General features: G+C 47.7%; 1 protein-coding gene across 1 annotated transcript in view; it reads right to left on the reverse strand.

Annotated features, from left to right (window-relative positions):
* Positions 1 to 18346, reverse strand: part of DTNBP1 (dystrobrevin binding protein 1) — a 516522-nt gene that overhangs the window by 234876 nt on the left and 263300 nt on the right. The window lies entirely within an intron of this gene.

Here is an 18346-nt window from a genome sequence, read left to right on the forward strand (position 1 = left end):
CAGCGAGTGCAACCTGCCTAGGCAGCGTGCAGCAAACTCACCTAGAACAGCCACCACCGCTCCGACCACTGCAGAGGGAGTGCGCTTATGAACTGTGGGCCATCCAAACCTGCAGGTATAGGTAAGAATGACAGTCAGCCCTGGGGAAAATTGCTGGCTAGAATAGCGCATAGGTGCCGGAAAACTTTTGACTTTAGAACAGAGTCAGAATGGACTCTTGAGACTCAGACTACGAGTGGGACATTCCCTGAATGATGCCAATAGTGAATGGAGAATAACCACTACAGAGAGGAGGAAGTGGAACAGGGAACCGCCAAGGAAACACTAGAGCCTTGACCTCAGGGGGATTGTGTAGCTGTTTGTATATTCTGTATTTTATCTTGTTTTGTAAGTGGTAAGTAAACTACTTCTCTTCTTTCATAAAAGTATCTGGTAGGACAACGAGTTATTGCTACCGCTGCACGCATTTTGAGTTGTGAGTCTGTGATTACTCCCATGTATCCATACCTCCCTCGGAGGGGGCCTTAAACAGTTAGACTGTGTTACTAATGAGAGTCAAGTGCAAGGGTACTTGGCCCAGCTCCTCAGAACCCATAGTAGGTTTGGCCCCAGATCGTCAGAAGTAAAAGGCCTCAACCCCACAGTTGTGCCAAGTAACCCCAGCTTGCACCGTGGCCCTCTGAAATGGGTTCAACAAGCCCAAACACTTCTTCCCATATAGAACAACTGTTTACTACCAAAGGAGCACAGGGCACTCTATCAGAAGCCACATGACACATGGAGGCCGGTGGAAAAAGACAGGTTCTGCCCTTAGAGGCATATTAGAGTCCGAAATTAAGAAAGTTCACATTCACAAATTGAATCAAACTGTAGGTCACGGAATAGTGTTTTTGCATTTTTCTTTTTTTGGTTGTGGAAGGGAAGGTTTGCATAAATAAGTATTGCTGAATAAAAGCTTACAAACTGAGTTTGTACTGAATTCGCCTGCAGGAGAATTTTAAAATAAGCAAGGGAGAATTCTGCCAGAGCCATGCCTGGCAAAACAATTAAAATTTAACAAATTACAAATGTATATGTTGCCTAGTGTTTTCTGTTCTGAGAAGTTAATAAGTAGTTCAACCTTTGCAAACCTGAACGAGATAGACATCAAGGTAAAATCTGGCAAAGCCATATGGTTTTCATCAGCAATAGCTGGAGGAATCTAGTGAGTGGTCCCTGGCAAGATATAAGCAGGTATTTCCTACACATGAAGCTCTTGGAGTCTGAGTACATTTTAAAAACTATGTGCTATTGCTGGTTTATATATGAAAACGAGCTGAGCAGTATAACTCTGTTTGGACTCGCCTCTCTTGTAACGTATGTGACTGTACACCTACTGGGTGGGCTTTTATTTATATTTTTAAAAGGAAAGAGTGCAGAAATGTAGGATTATATGACTTTGCTGGTTTTAAGACGAAAATGAAAAAGGTGTGGTTTTATAAAATACTGTACAGTCCTGAAGCATTACTGTTAGGAAACATCTAAACCTTCGATGAAATGGCCACTTCCAAATGTTTATATTTGTTTGTTTAAATTGTAATGGCGCTCTGTGAAACAAATCTAATATAGTATCATTTTATGCTCAAGTGATAAGAAGTAATAGCAGATGAGTGTGTAGGAGAAGGAAAGCCAGAGGAACCAGCTTGTAGAAAAGAAAAATATATGCTTTGAAGATGTTAAGAAGGGTGACAAATGGAGGGAAGAGGACTCCATCATTTGGGTCTAGTATTATGGTGTAAATTAAATGAAAAGAAAAGCCTGGAAAAAGAAGAAAGGAGGGAACAAGAGGAAAGGGATGAAATAGAAAGCTGAGAGGGAGAAGAAAGGAAGGAACTAAAGGTGGGAAATGAGAAAGAAGCCTTGTCAATAGGATGACCATGCCTAAAATGCTTGTACTCCACAAGATGGAGAAACAGTGCAGTGTGGGCAGCTGACGCTAGCTGCCTGGTCAGGAAGCAGGATAGGCAATTAGTAACAGGACAAATTAGGAGGGGAAGAATAGTGTCAAAACCGCAAATGAATCTTAGTGTTCTGGTTTCTGAAAAGTGAATCCTAACTTCAGATTATATATAGCCGACAATTGGTATTCAATGTCTGCTAGACACCTATGAAAATAGAAAAACAAATTTATGTCTCATAGCTAGCGATAATGTTGAAAAAACACTCAAGCCATTTTGTCTTCCAAATCTGTTGACTGTAAAAAATTGGTGGAGTGGTAGATGAATATTGAAGAACAGATCTATATAAAGATACAAACAAGAATTAAAATGGTCCATAAAGAAATCTTGTTCAGTGATGACTCTGTGGATTTTATTTGCCACATATAGGAAAAAGAAAATGGGAATTTCTCAAAGTTTAGCAGCAACAAAAAGTAACGTGTTAGAAGTCTATGAGGTCTGTTAGGTCCTGTCTCTGGCTCTTTGACATGGACTGTTTGCAAAAGAAGTCAACGCCTCCGACAATCATGGCAGACATTGAAATGGCTACAGACAATGCAGTTGAAACAAATGGATAGGAGCGGTCTCACCCATTCCAGCAGGAGCTAACCAAGGGGTATAAGGATATTCCAAGCAGTTATTTTGAAGCAGCTAAGGGAGGATCGCAAAAATGCCAGAGCACAGGCCCCTGAGCAAGCTTGCTGATGCTGAGAGGTCACCATCAGTCAACGTCGCTCTGCCTGGGAGCCTATGGACACAATGCAAGGAGTTGCAAGAGCAGGCCAATGAACCAAGGTTAGAGTACTTTGTGCCCTGGTGCCTCTGCAGCATTCTGGAATGCAACACCTGACAACTGTACAATATTTACAAGTAACACATTTACTAAACGAACAAGTTTCTTACCTTCGGTAATGCCTTATCTGGTAGAGACTATCTAACCACAGATTCCTTACTTTAGAATTATCCCCAGGCTTCAGATTGGATCTGGAAATTTTTAGTGAGCAGTACCCCAGCGCATCCGGCAGGTGGCGTCGTTCAGCTCTGCGTGGTGTCTCGTCGGCCCAGAAGAGACGTGCATGGTGCCTATATAGGCGCAACCCCAGCGCACGGGCGTCAGTTTCTTTTTGTGACTTTCCACGTGCTGAGCCACGAAGACCACTGACCACTGGTGTGGAAAACTAGGGCTGTGAAAGGGAAAAGTCCTGTCCAGGGGAAATCCTGCCTTCAACAGCCAGTCGTTGAGATAGGGGAAGACTGGCATCCCGATCTCTGCAGATGAGCTGCAACCATCGCCATCACCTTGGTGAACACCCAAGGGGAGCTGGAAAGGCTAAAAAAGGAAGCAAAGAAAGAACTGAAAGTGCTTGTGGCTCACTGTGAACCCCAGATAACATCTGTGGGCAGGAGGGCGGGAATGTGGAAGTATGCGTCTTGCAGTCTCCTGGGTCCAGGGCACCCAGGACTAGAAAGAGCATGAACTTCTCCTTCTGGAGGAAGAAATTGAGATGGCGTATGTCTAGGATAGGACAAAGGCCTTGTCCTTCTTGGGCACCAGAAAGCAGCAAGAATAACAACCACAACCTACTTCTGGCATCTGGAACCTTTCTATGGATCCCTTGGCCAAGAGACCCGTCACTTCCTGGCACAGGGGTACTACTCAAAAAAACATTTCTGAAGCCTGGGGATAATTCTAAAGTAAGGTATCTGTGACTAGAAGCCTCCATCAGACTGGCGGTTCACTCTAGAGAATAGGAGTGTGGAAAGAACAAAGCTAAAATAATAAAGGACGGGTGAAGTCAAAAAGTCTGTTGAGGCACTTGAGGAGAAACAAAAGATGCAGATCTCTCCCTCGTATTCTGAAAATCAAGGAGGAGGGGAAACAAGTGTTAAGCACACTTGGAATAGCAAGATCAGACTAAAAAGAAGCAGGCAATGACAGAATAGACAAGAGACTGGGAAGGAGGAGATAAAGAAAAAGTGGGCAAAGCTCCATGTCCGCCCCCACATCTGATGTATTCCAGCAACCTTCACAATTAATAGAGAATATCCCTAACAAGAGCAGCACAACAGAAGGAAACATTCTGCCACAACAGACTGACCATCACAATTGCTAACTCAAGGGCCTTGCAAGTCTTTTCTCAAGAAATTAGTCTTCTCAAAAAGGAAAACTGAATAGTTGGGTGGTCCCCAGTCTGCCTCAGATCACTATTTGGACTATAACAAAAACGTGGGTGATTTTGGTTTGACCTCGGGCTATTACGATTTATTTTACCCTAACTGCATGATTTTATTGTAAATAAATTACAAACTGAAATTGGTATATAAAAAAGTGCGCTCTCTGTAATAGTCATTGTGTTATGCACAGTTTATTGGATGTTGATTTGCTACTTTGAGTATTCAGGAAGGTGAATGTTCCACATTCTGAATCTACTCTTGGGAGAAGGGAGAGGTATCAAGGAAGCAGAAGCAAAGACTCATTTTCTTTTAAATAGAAAAACAGACTAGATTGATGCACAATCTGAGTACTTCATGGGTATACTGTCTGAATTAGAGCAATGTCTCTCAGACTTGCAAGATCAGAAACCAAGCATAAAATCATATATTTCAACTCTTGCTTAAGAAGTCTCACAGATTAAAAGCAAACATGAAGATCTTGAGAACAGAGGAAGGAGATCCAACTAACGTTTTTTTGGCATTCCAATATGACATGATGTGTGTAGCAATGCCATTAAGCTGGTATTAGACTTGGGCCAAGCCAGCTACGATGGCGGCTGTGGAGTGCTGAGGCTCCGTGATCGGGCCAGTAATTTACCCGATTCCAGGCGTTGCTCGCACCCTGAAAACGAGCACCGGGCACCGGAGCGGATCCTGGGTCTGCCGGAGTGCTTGCCAGGAACGCAACGCTGGAGCCAAGCGGCGGCGGAGACCGTTGGCAGTGCGGTCGCCAGATCGGAGCTCTGGGCTACAAGATGGCGGACACTCGGTCCGGAGGAGCAGACTAGGGGGTGCATTCGAGGCCCCTCGGGCCCGGCGCGGTCCCCGGCTCACCATCCCTCACACCAGGAAGGCAGACAACACCGACCCCTGCGCGGGGGACGACAGAGGGAGCCGGACTTCCCAGGTGCGCGCCCGCTGCAGGTCCCGGAGCCCGGGAAGGGGACGAGCGGCCATTTTGGGACAGGGACGACCCTTCCTCCGGCGGCGGACTCAGACGCGGATCCCGCATTGAGGTACCGGTTCGGGGCGGTGGCCCCCCCCCTCACCCTGTGTCCCGGGATAGCGGAGACAGCTGTTCACCCTCGGCCTGGTGACGGGCCCCCACGATCCTCCCATCATAGCCGGTCCGCCTGACCTTAAGATGGCGCCTGACTTTCTGCTGGGTGCCGGTGATATGATGCGCAATATGCTGGCGCGAGCGGGGTGAGCTGCGTCCCCGTGTCGGCGCATTCGCAGGGGTGCCCCACAGCTGAGTGGCTCCCAGTATAATCTGCACTGGCATAGACGGTGGCCCAACGCCGGTACGGTGGTATGACACCGGGATAGAGCGTACTCTCGTACGTGGACGGAGAGCCCCTTAATCCCCGGACAACATACGGAGGAACACAGCGGCGTTCCCGGAGGGTGCCCGACCCCCGGGGGCACCACGACCATCGACGGCGGTGGAGGTGGACTTCAGTCAAGTTAGCCTCAAAGGGGAACCTCTGAATCAACGACGCGCTTGCCACCGCTGCCCCGGCCGCCAGGATGGGGAAACCGAGGGCGACCCAACACACAGCGGTACCTGAAACAGCCCCAGAGAACATGCCAAAGACACGGACATGGGTGAACACAGAGGCACCACGGGCCGATCCCGCGATCTCAGCCAAGCTGGATCAGGTCCTCGCGGCCATCGAGCTCTCCAGAGTCTCTATGGAGGAGAGACTCGGGACCCTGGCAACGGACATCAGCCTTATCCGCGACGATCACCGCAAACTGGCGGACAAAGTAAAAGATGGGGAAAAGACGGTGGCCGAGCTGCAACCTATGGTCGGGGCCCACCAGAAGTCGCTGCAGGAGGTCCTACATCTGTTGACCATTATGAAGGAACGCGCGGACGATTTGGAAGGGCGCTCGAGACGCTGTAACATTCGCGTGCTGGGTTTGCCGGAAGGAATCGAAGGCACGACCCCCCTGCAATACATGGAAACCTGGGTAAAGTCCTTCACCCCCGAGAAGGACCGATCTGCATTCTTTTCGCTGGAACGGGCTCACAGGGTCCCAGCCCGTAGGCCGCCACCGGGCGCGGCTCCACGACCGATGTTAGCGAAGTTCCTCCACTACCGGGACAGAGACGCGGTGCTGCGTGCGGCACGAGCGGCAGGCGCCCTACAGGTCGAGGACAAGCGGATCATGGTTTTCCCGGATTACGCGAGAGCGGTGCAGCAGCAACGGTCATCCTTCCTGCACGTGAAACGCCGCCTCCGGGAGAATAAAATTCAGTACTCTTTGCTCTTTCCAGCCCGCCTCAAGATAATCCACAATGGCTCTACTGTCTTCTTCACCACCGCCTCGGAAGCGCAGGATTGGGCAGATCAACACTGCTCGCAGCAGTCTAGAGCAGATACCATAAGAGACCCGAACCCCAAACTATCCCGACCCAGGAGACGCACTCAGAAGCGCCCACGCGGTGGTGCAAGTGGTGGGACCAAGTTGCGCACCCAAGATTCTCCCGACCTGGAACAGATTGTGAGGGAAAGGAGGGAGGCCCTGCAGGCGGTGATCAATCTGCAGACGCCCTCCCAGCAGGACGACATAGACCGACCCCCGCACATCTTCACATGTGAGGGGGAGAATGACAGCGATGGCTCCCTGTCGGGCGGAGACTCTGTGACACCCCCTCTGGTCACTCCTCAGACAGCGGACCTCATTCTGGATGGACAATCAAGGACTCTTGTACCGTAAGAGGGGTTTGCTGGGAAACTGCCTAACGAGGGTGGTTATCTTCACGTATCACTCCCTAGCGTTAGACACCTTGGCCCCTCACTTGACGATGCGAGCAACGCTCACTTATCCTCTAAAGGCCCGATCCGTGTATCGTCTTACGCACCCACACCGCCGCCCCCATCATACATTGTTGTACTTCCCGTCTTAGGGAGCGCAGGTTTGGACGCATCGTCTCTGGCGATGGGTCCTTTGCATTGGGAACGTTTCCCGACCCCAGTTCCGCAGTTGGTTTCCCCAGTTCAGCATAATCCCAACTCCCTCCCTAGCACACCGTTTCTTACCCAGTGCTTGCACACCCCACACGTCATGGCACCAGGCACCCACGCGATCAACAGCCCCAGCGACCGGGATCACTGGTTCGTTACTCAGCAGCGGCGCAGCGAACCCCTAGGTCCCCACATAGCGACCACTCGGACCGACAGCTCCCTCGGCCCGCACACTTGACATACTACCCATGGCACAGAGGACGAGTGTAACGGACGTTAACATACTTACGTTAAATGCACGCGGTCTTCACACCCCCCGCAAGCGCTATGCGATCTACGCCTACGCGAAGCGCCAAACGGCATCCATACTCCTATTGCAAGAAACCCACTTTAATGCAGCGGAGGTGGGCAGGGTGCAGGCAAAATGGCGGGGCCTCATTTGCGCTGCAACCTACTCATCATTTGCCCGCGGCGTGCTGATCTGGATCCGACCAGGTACTCCGTTCCGAGAGCTCCAGCGGGTGGTAGACGGGGAGGGTAGATTTGTCCTGTTGGAGGGGCTGCTTGACGGACAGGCCGTCCTATTGGGCAGCATATATGCCCCAAATGTTGATCAGGATAGGTTTTGGGACCGACTTACGAAAATCCTCGCCCAATTCACACACGTGCCCTGGATACTCGGGGGAGACTATAATTGCGTCCTAGATCCCGACATGGACCGCTCATGCCCCCCCCTACCACGCTCCCCTACTTACAGACACATCGATAGATTTAAGGCCTGGGTAGCACACTGGTCACTCACAGATGTATGGCGCTTGCACTACCCTCATACACGCATGTACTCCTTCTACTCAGCTCCCCACAACCTTCGTGTCAGACTAGATCGCTTCTTGTGCACGGCAGCGGTACTCCCTCAGGTCCGCCACACAGATTACCTGGGTAGAGTCATATCCGACCATGATTCACATGTACTAAGTCTTCAATGGAGACCCCCACACCCCCCTGTCCCCACATGGCGCCTCCCGCGCGATTGCCTGGCGGATCCGGTCTTCACCCACGAACAAGAGTGTAGTATCCGAGAATACTTTGCCCGAAACACGGGGTCGGCGTCTTCCGCCCTAATCGAGTGGGACAGCTTCAAGGTGGTGGCCAGGGGAGACTGCATTCAACAGCGCGTCGGGGTGAAACGCACCCTGGAACAGGCCCTCGATAAAGCCGAGAAACGGCTTGCCAACGCCACAAAACTCACCGACCAATCGGTGGCGGTGGCGACGCAGATCGCACATGCCAAGTCGGAATATCAGGGAGCGTGCGCGGATCTGCGGCGATACAATTTTCGGACATATGCGACTCGAATGCACAAAGACCGCGACAAGACGGGCTCGCTGCTAGCGTGGCTAGCTAAACAAGACACGGAGATTCGACCCATCACGTCCATATATACGCAACACGGCGTCTTGGTACACTCTCAGGACGAGATTCTTCAAGAATTCCGTCAATATTACTCGGTGGTCTATGATAGGCCCCGAGCATGGAGTCAGGGGATGATCGATCGCTTCCTCGACCCTCTGCCTCTCCCACAGATATCTTCTGCAGAGAAAACTGACCTGGACACGCCGATACGTACCTCAGAGATCACCCAGGCCATACGCACATTGGCCCGAAACAAAGCCCCGGGCTTGGACGGGTTCCCGCTGGAATACTACGTCACCTTTATTTCCCTGCTGGCCCCCTGTCTATCGACGGTACTGGACACAGCACTGCACGCGGGCGAATTACCCAGCTCCATGAGAGAATCGGTAATAGTCACCTTCCCGAAGCCCAACCGCGACCCACAGCTGTTGGCGTCTTATCGGCCCATAACGCTCCTTACAGCCGACCGTAAAATTTTAGGGAAAATATTGGCTGAAAGATACTCCCGGGTGGTATGTCCACTAGTACACGCTGACCAATGCGGATTCGTACCGGGCAGGAATACCTCTCAGAACATACGGCGTCTGTTCCATATCCAGGATCAGATTGGTGACCGCTTCCCCAGAGCGGCGTGCCTGATCTTAGACCTCGAGAAGGCCTTCGACACCCTGACGTGGCAGTACCTGTTCTCGGCCCTCCAGCGTGCTGGCTTTGGCCCCAAGCTTGTTGCGTACACCCGCCTTCTCTACACTAAGCTCACTTCCCGAGTCCGCATTGGACGTCGTATTTCTTCGGCATTCACAATACACATGGGCACTAGACAGGGCTGCCCCCTATCGCCACTGTTATTTGCGTTGGCTGTGGAGCCCTTGGCTATCCGTCTCCGAAGGGAGGGGCAGGACTGGGGCATACCGCTCGCGGACGTCACGCACTGTGTCTCACTGTATGCCGACGATCTCCTCCTGTATATACGGGACATCGCCGCGGATCTAACTCCACTCGGACTCATCCTGACCGAATTCGCGGAAGCTTCAGGCTTGAAGGTGAACTGGGAGAAATCTGTGGTCTATCCCCTTCACCCCGACTCTGCCCCTCGGGAAGTGTGGATTGGTGATCAGCGATTAAACTGGACGGCAGAGGCCCCTCGCTATCTAGGGGTTCGCCTATATCACTCACCCACTGACATCTTTGAGGGTAACCATCGTAGGGCACTCGCCTCCATACGTTCCACCATCGGGTTTTGGCGTCAGCTCCCACTAGCCCCGATCGGCCGCGTGGCCTTAGCGAAAATGGTGCTGGTCCCGCGTCTACTCTATTACTTTACTAACCTTCCAGTGATACCACCTCGTTCTTTCTTCAAAGATCTGGACACCCTCCTTGGCTCCCTAATATGGGGCAAGGGGCGACATAGAATCGCACTGGCAAAACTGAAAATACCCACGACACAAGGCGGTCTCGGAGCCCCCTCATTCGAAGCCTATTTCCTAGCGGCGCAGCTCCAATGGCTTTCCTATTGGACCGCCGGCAGGCACACGTCCGAAACATACACGACCGCGGGTCGGATAACGACACCGGAATTATGCCGTTTGCTTGTGCCGGGATCCCGCCCGACGGGGACTTACCCCCTCCAGGTGGAGGTGGCCCGGGGGTGCATCCGGCGCATACACCGACTCGCACCAGATAGGCCCTCGTATTCACCGTTGCTCCCGCTGGTGGGCTGGCCCAAAAACACCCGGTTCTTCACCCCTGCCATGCTTCGGGAGTGGACATCTCGGGAGGTCACCGAGGCAGAAATACTATTCGCGGAGGGACACCTCCGACCATTCCAACAACTCATTGATGAATACGATCTCCCCCGGGACAATTCTTGCGGCACCGCCAGCTCCTTAGTCATTTTCTGCCGCACTGTGATCTCACACTAGGAGAGCCCCCCACGCATCCAGTCCTCCACACGATACTGCGAATGGGACGGGGTCGTCACCTCACCACCTGGCTGTACAAGTCCATTCGAGAGTTGACGCCCCTATCATTGGCGCCGCTGCGGACCCTTTGGGAGGAGGAGGTGGGACGGGCGTTTCATGACAACGAATGGGACAGGGAACTCGAATTTCCCAAAAAAGTGTCTCGGAACGCTCGTTTCAAAAATATACAATATTACATTCTTCACAGGGCCTACTTGACCCCAGCGCGCCTCCAGCGTTTCTATCCCGTTACAATTTTCCTCTGCCCCCGCTGTCAGGCGCAGGATGCAGATTTCCTCCATATGTTTTGGTCCTGCCCGGGGATCCAAATCTACTGGTCGACTATCCACGAGACCCTCCGTGAGCTCACGGGGTTGCCCCATCTAGACACCTGGGAGTACTGCGCACTGGGAATAATGGGTCGGAAGCAGCGGCACAAAGTACCTATACGATTTGTCTCATTAGCACACCTCCTGGCTAAGCGATGCATAGCTATGAATTGGCGCTCCCCTACGGGCCCCCCGATGGCGGCATGGAGGGAGGCGGTGCTCAAGTGGTCTGCGGCTGAGGAAGACACTCTGCGGGAGGAGGAGGCGAAGGGCATACGCAAAACCCCGATCTCCCTGGAGTGGGCGCTGATAATGCATCAGTTTAAACAATCCCAACCCCTAGCTGATCAGAACACGACCGCGACTACCCATACTGCCACACAGCCACGCGCGACACAAACCCACCCAGGTGACGACCCCCCCCCCCCCCCCCCCCCCCCCCCCCCCCCTTAATACTACACACTCACCTTGGGGGGACCAGGTTCCTCTCCCCGCTGCTACGGGGCCTGCACCCATGCTGTATGTCCACCTGCATAGTCGTACCCCGCCCAGGGGTTCCCAATGCGCTGCTTCACCAGTTGCCCTACAGTCCACCTGAGCTGTTGTCTGGCTGACCCTTCTCTGACGGTCCATGGCTGCCCCTAGTTTCCCCTCCCTTCCCTGGTTTGTATTATATAGTATGGCAAACACCGGTTACACTGCACATGAGTGTGGTGAAGGTTATTGTAAACGTGATGATTGATCTCACCTGATTGGACACTTGTACACTGCGATATTGTCATCCAACAATGATATGTAATGAAATTACTAACAAAAGCCAATAAAAACATGTTTAAAAAAAAATAAAAAATAAAATAAAAAAAAATAAAAAAGCTGGTATTAGACTTGATTCAGAAGTATATCCTTCCAGACTTCCTAGATCTGCCAATCCCCACAAGATCATCAAGATCCTTCTTATGACGTCAGCCAAGCCCCTCCTCCTTGAACTATTTTAGTGAATTTTGCTGATTACAGGATAAAAGAAAGAGTAAATACACATGAAATTTAGAGTAACTCTATAAAGTAGATGCTGAAATTTTCTTTCAGGTCTTTTCAGACATGTTTTTAGAGAAAGATAAACAGTGGGAGGTTAAGCAGGTGATTCCAACATTTCAAGCAGCTGGGATTCAATCTTCTCTTTTTCAACAGGCAAAGCATCTAAAATTAACCATTAATATAAAACTATAATAGGTGGTGGATGTGAACAAGATGCAGCAGTTGTTAAATGAACATTTGGAGTAAAGTGTGAAAAACGCTAAGCCCGCTATTGCAGAAGTCTGTTCCATGGGCACACAGGACAAACCCTGGCATTGAGAGGGAGCTAGTGGAAGCTCCTGAGGCACAAAGGTGGACTATGCCTTCGAGTAGTGCGGTTGATCGGAGCGTAAGGTGGGTATGAGATGAGAGGCGGCAGGGTAGAGGTAAAGATGGGAGTAGAAGAGCAGTGAGATGCAATTGAGTACCCAGATGTAAAATATCACAGAACATATTTTGTCAATATTTACTAATAAGAAATCTATAGTAATTCTCAGATTAGCCTCCCAATGCTTTCTATTTTTTTGATGAATAATTCATCTTAAATCGGCACAAGCATAAAGCAATCAATGCTTCGATTCTACAACATAATCTTTTTATCATCTTTCACTAGGAGACCCATTTCATCAAAACAAAAGCAAAACAAGACAATATTTTTGCAAATGGGTAGCCTATATTGTTTTTATCACCGAATGCTGCACAAAGAGAGTTTGCAATATGTTTCTATAATCTTATGAAGTTAACATTTTTAACCTGTGATTCATATATTAAAGGGCAGTGAGCGCAGGTGACTTGTATTATAAACTCAAAAACTTTACAAGTTAGCTAATTATTACAGTTAAAACTGATGACCCTCTGACTTTTACTTCTTTTACTAATGCCGTTAAAAGGGAAACTAATTATTGATGGGAGAACTTAACTATGAGTAAACATTAGCCCTAGACACCTCAAGCAGCAAGAGAAAGCAGAAGGAGCCTAAAGGCTTCTATTAAAAAACTATCATAATAAAAATAAAATAAAAAGAGGTGGATCTCACTGACCTTTGGGGATAAGGATTGTGGGACAGGTTACTGTCAAAGCATCCCTTGGTGGCAGGATTAATTTCCAGTACATAGTCAACACAAAGGAAACGAGCATGGTCTCGTCTTTGGGACCTTAAAAGTGTTTAGCCATGCAACAGTTGATGTTGTTGCACCAAGGACATTGTGCTGTATACCTAAATACTTATAAGGTCCCGAAAGCAAGACCTATTGGCTATACCAATGCTTGTTCTTATTTTTCCCAACCTGGTCCATCCATTGACTCGTTGGCTTTCCCTTGCATTGTCATGTGTTGGCAGGGTAGAGTTGGTAGCCACCTGTCAAGGGGAACCCAAAATAGACATACTTAGCTTAGACCTAACTTAGCCACCATGTAACAGGGTGTGGGTAACAGTTCTGTTGAAGCAAGAAGCAGGCAGTGGTTTCCCTAGGCTACAAGGGGAACCTTTGTCTCTTGTCCTCCACACTATGTGATCTATATCAAAAGGCCCTCAGAAGTCCTGCAATTCACATTGCGGTCTCGGGTGCCCTCACACCCTCCATATCAGGCCCCACTCCTGTGCAAGACATCAAAATGGATTCCCGTGTGGTCACAGACACTCTTTGGACACAACACGCAGTACAATTAAAATAACAATTACATTTACACCCGATGTGTCATCCAGGTCCCACATGGAAGAAGTGAAAGACCTATTTGCAGGTTCCGGAAGACCAATTTATAAAATACAGAAGAGGCCATTAGGCAACTCTTCTCCAAAGGCCGTTGTCATGCTCAGCAATGCATGAAGAATATGGTGTAAGCCTACAGGCTACAAAGACACCCTTTAGGTCATATTTTGTATGAAAGGAAACATTCGGCACACACACATGTATGCTGAGGTGAAACAGGCAAAAACCTACAATATTTGCTGTGGGGAACCGAGACTGGGCACAGATTTTCCAGAGCCATACAGGGAACAATTTCCTGTAAAAAAAGGTATGTAAACAGTTTGTGTTCATAGTCATTGAAGCTGACATGAATACATAGGCATCCACACTGCCATAGAGTCAGGGTAGCAGTAAAATGCCGCTTATTGCCCAAAATAGTAACACACACAAAAAGTTACAATCATTAACAGGACAACTACATTTTGCAAACAACATAATGCTTTGAAGTCAAACCATGAAATAAAGCTCTATCGCAGAACTAGTCAAAGCTATGGTGGTGCTACGAGACAAGTCAAATTGCACATGTAACTCTGATGCCGTATACATGATCTGTGGGTTTTGGACGAGTCCTACAGCAAAGCGAAAAGAATAGCAGCAGGAAGTTGGAGTGTTTAACAGAAAGCAGCATGTTGTGAGGAAAGAATAAATGCTTTGCAGAATTTGTGTAAGGAGACAATGTTGGGGAATAACCTGAATTTATTATAACATTTTGCAGTCACTGTGGCTACGACTTTATGACTATTTTGAGTTATCCCGAGACGCTGGAGTCCATGCTGAAAACATATGTTAAACAACTAAAAACACAAATAACTTGTCCATGAAACCACAGTCAGGTCTGCCAAAAGGCCTCCCGGGAGCATCAACCATGAATAGAAAGCAGGCACCTCCTGACTCAGAACGCTGAAAACATGTCACTGGAGACCCACACTGAGTGGGGTCCAGAACCACCACAAAATCTCCCCGTGCCTACCATAAAATAAACGTGTCACATAACTGGTGCTCATGTATAGCGCTCCAATACCTTCGGGTCGAGTTCGCGCTATATAAATCTGCAAAAAAATATATTGGTTCGAGTTCGTTCTCCTACGTGGCATTAACTATAAAGTCCTGCAAGTACTGGGGCACTCGGAATAGAGGAGGCCTTGACCAAGGCGTTGGCAGCCGATTTCTCTTTGAAACGGATTAACCCATGAATTTAAGTGAAGCTGAGCATGGCCCTCCCTTGCAGAGCAGCGGGAAGCCGCTCCATCTCGCGCAGGAGGACACCGCCACCACGAAGCTCCACTCTCCAGCAGCGTGAATTGCACTGGTGCGTGCGCTTGAGCTCTGCGACGCCGTGTGTTTTAATGTCAGTGGCAGCTGAAACTTATTAGCGGTGATATTTTCAAGGCTGACGGCATTACACTTGCTATTAGTTCTGATTCAGGGGCTTGCATTGTAAAAAACAAAAGCACTTCCTGCGCCCTAGTGGGAAATCTGCAAAGCGAGCTTGATTTCTTTATTAAAAGCCATCCATCATAGACGAGAATAAAACTACCCCTAAATAGCCTGAGATTTCCCGCGCTCTCTGCGCGTTGTGTCTACACGGAGAGGAATCAGCCATATAACAAGCTGGGCAGCGCGGCGACCGTGCTAATTGGAAACATAATCCTAAACAGATGGCGCCACTGCTCGCTCCCATAAGCTGTAGGCCGTGGGCGGATACATTTACTGGGAAAGGTGGGACATGCACCCGCCTTTACCCAATTACGTGCTGTCTTTTTAGAAAAGAAGCACGCAAAGCCCAGTAGAAATAATGCTGTAAAAGTACAGAGTGATTCCAAGAGTTCCGCTCCTAGAGCAGCGCATGCGTGCGGTGCTAGGCTCGACCTAAAAAGGCTCAACATTTGTGCATTGGAAGAGTAGATTGAGCATACTCAAATGGTCTGCACACACAAAGAAAGATGCAAAGCAGTTCAAAGTGCTCTGAGAACATGTGCTTTTGGATTACAGCCAAATCAAAATATACTGGAACCAGGTACTGGGGGAACCGAACAGAGTGTTGGGAGCACAACTTGAGCCGGAGCCCATATATGCCCTGCTGGGCATTCCTACTGAGATAGACCTGCCACGTAGAAAACTCTTACTATGCAACCTAGGGCTAATAGCGGTCAAAGGAAACATAGCCCGCCACTGGGGAGTCTGGATATGCCCACACTTGCAGAATGGAAGGACCACATGGATCTCTATATGGTGGCAGAAAAGGGGACATACCAGGCAAGAGGCTATCTCCAAAAAGTCTGTAAAATCTGGACCCCATGGTTAAAATATTGAGGGCTAGAAGTGGGAGAGGAGGAAGAGGTGCATAACGCAACAAGACAGAACCCGGGGAATGAGAGAAATTAGAGGACAGCCCCCTTAACCCCCTTTTTTCTGCTCTGTCTTACTGCTATTCTATATCATTCATCCTTGCCCCAGATTGTCACAGTGATCGACATTGTATGTAGCCCTGAGAATACCAAATTGATTTTAACCTCACATGTGTCATTGCCGCTCTACTGTATGGTATATGCAATAGTGCAATGCCGTGCATTTGTCCATGCATCTCTGATCTTCAATGTACTTGCTATTCTTGAGTTAATAAACAGTTAGATAAAAAAAGAAAAGTACTCAGAGTTATTACCACAGATGCGACAAGGTCAACACAGCCAAAATATCTCAATGGGGGTACAAAAAGGGAGAATTCACTGGGAAATTATTGGTTTGGTCAGATAAAGCAAAAAGTAACTCGAACAAAATTGGAAAAATAATATTAACCCTTCGAATAATCCATTAAAAATAGATCCAAAAAAGATCTACAGTTAAGGAAGTAGATACGTTGCTATCACAACTTCCTCGTCCTCAATTATCCTATGTCAATGCTGTTCTCTTTTACTAAGAATCAAATAGAGCAACTTTTAGCAGAACATATAAATTGGAAAAGCTTGTTGAGACAATGGGATCTTTACTGAGTTCTACAAATGTTTCTCCAAAATAATATCTCCCTATTTACGCCAAATTATTAACAACATGCTGGCAGAAAACAATATTACATCATCAATCTAGGGTCAGTGGTTAGTTTCCTAGGCTAGAGTATTGAACAGTAGATCCAAATCCCTACCACCCAATAACCCTGCCTGATGTTGATTCGAGCAATTCGCGAAAACATTGGCAATGAGGATTATCAGTCAGCCCACAAAAATAAGCCATAGGAAATTTACTGCTGCACATCAGCTATATATGCCAATATTAATTATTTGGTTGAAGACATAGATCTTTCTTTCTCAAAAGCAAACCTCTGCAGCAGCTCTACTATTGGATGCTGAGAAAGTCTTTAACCTCGTGAGCTGGGAATGTGTATCCATTTTAAGGCATATGACTTTCTTTTCGAGCTCATTAGTTTACTAGCTTATCGCTATGATAATTGCAAGCATCAATCATGGTTAATTCAATTAAAGCAAGCACTATAAAAATCCCTAGAGGAACTAGGCAAGGATGCTTTACATCACATATCTTGTTTGCTTTATTGAGCCATTAGCTGTTGCCAGTAGACTAGATCCCCTGATAGTACAACCTATTGATTCAACCACAAAGCACAAATTATGTGACAATTACATTATAATATTTCTGAAGGAAGACAAGGCAAACATTGAATATACGTTAGACAAGATAACAAAAGGTTCCACATAAGGTAGATATAAGATTAATGACCAAAAAATGAATCTTTCTTTCTTTCCTTAACACATCTAAGGTTGTGCTACTTGCCTTATTTGTGGTCGCAATGCCCAGAAAACCAAAAGATAACTTGTTATTTTCATCAATGAAAACTATCAAATCTCAATCAATTCAACTGTATACTACTATTGAAGAAGGCAAAATCACTTTTGGACAGATGGAACGCTCTCTCTGATCCTATATTAGGGAAAGCTGCCAAATTAAAATAGTCCATAGTTGTTGTTTTAATTTTTTTATTCTCAAATTTATCATGCATCCACTATCATAACATTTTCTGACAAGTCAAAAAGTTTTTTTCAAGATTAAATGGCAAAATATGCGTTCCCCACAATGTACAACTTCTGCAAGGAGGAGAAGAGATGTCACTCCCGAACATTAAATTATACTATTTTACAGCTTTTGTTGCTTATTGCAGCAGGTTTATTAATTCAGCCGGTTTGTAGTGCTATGATACTACTTTGATCGAAATAATATTTGGAGAGGCACTTCTAGAAATTGAGTGTTTTACAAATGCCATGAAGCCCTAGATTTAAAACTCAGTTTTTTCCCCAAATTAAGGCAGCAGTTCTTTCACCCAGTCAAACTACTGATGATTTACAATTAAATAAGACTGGAAGACTGTCTGACAAGCTATTTGTTTATCTCCAAACTGGGAGCAGATAGGTGATGAAATGTTGACACCACCCATATTGCAGATTTCGGAAACAGGAGTTTATGGAAACCCTGGAGCTGGTTTGGAGTGCTGAAAATCATGCACATTGGATGATTTTGGCTACAGTATATAAAAATGGCCAATACATTTTGTACATCAAAAATATAAAACTAAAGGGTCAAGGTTCCAAGCTGCTAAAATTACTTTCTTGTCTTTAAAAAGGTGTCAGTGGACGTATGTTTTTGGTGTAA

This window comes from Triturus cristatus, chromosome 5_2, assembly GCF_964204655.1.
Source record: "Triturus cristatus chromosome 5_2, aTriCri1.1, whole genome shotgun sequence".
In the NCBI taxonomy this organism is placed as follows: domain Eukaryota; kingdom Metazoa; phylum Chordata; class Amphibia; order Caudata; family Salamandridae; genus Triturus; species Triturus cristatus.